Source organism: Hylobates moloch, unplaced genomic scaffold, assembly GCF_009828535.3.
Source record: "Hylobates moloch isolate HMO894 unplaced genomic scaffold, HMol_V3 SCAFFOLD_6542, whole genome shotgun sequence".
Classification (NCBI taxonomy): Eukaryota; Metazoa; Chordata; class Mammalia; order Primates; family Hylobatidae; genus Hylobates; species Hylobates moloch.
This window is the reverse complement of record NW_026658817.1, coordinates 3,134-3,860: the sequence shown is the minus strand read 5'-3', so window position 1 is coordinate 3,860 and position 727 is coordinate 3,134.

Below are 727 nucleotides of genomic sequence, written 5' to 3'. Positions count from 1 at the left end.
TCACCATGTTCACCAGGCTGGTCTCGAACTCCTGACCTCAAGCAATCCACCTCCCTCGGTCTCCCAAAGTGATGGGATTAGTGATGGGATTACAGATGTGAGTCACTGTGCCCAGCCAATAATTTTATTCTTTAAAAAAAAAAAAAAAATGGCCAGGCACCATGGCTCACGCCTGTAATCCCAGCACTTTGGGAGGCCAAGACGGGTGGATCACGAGGTCAGGAGATCAAGACCATCCTGGCGAACACCGCAAAACCCCGTCTCTACTAAAAATACCAAAAAAAATAGCCAGGTGTGGTGGCGGGCGCCTGTAGTCCCAGCTACTTGGGAGGCTGAGGCAGAAATGCTTGAATCCAGGAGGCGGAGGTTGCGGTGAGCCGAGATCGCACCATTGCACTGCAGCCTAGGCAACAAGAGCGAAACTCTTGTCTCAAACAAAACAAAACAAAACAAACTAACAAAAAACAGATGGGGGTCTTGCTACGTTGCCCAAGCTGGTTTTGAACTCCTGACGTCACGTCAAGTGATCTTCCTACTTTGGCCTCCAAAAGTGTTGGGATTACATTCATGAGCCACCTGGCTCAGCTGGATTAGACAATTTTAAAGAAACTTTCTAGATCCACAACAGTTTAATCCTGAGTAATGACGAGGTATAAGTATTAAATGTGTTATTAGCCGAGTTAAAAAGTGTGCTATTAGCCAAGTTTTAGGTTAAAAAAAAAAAAAA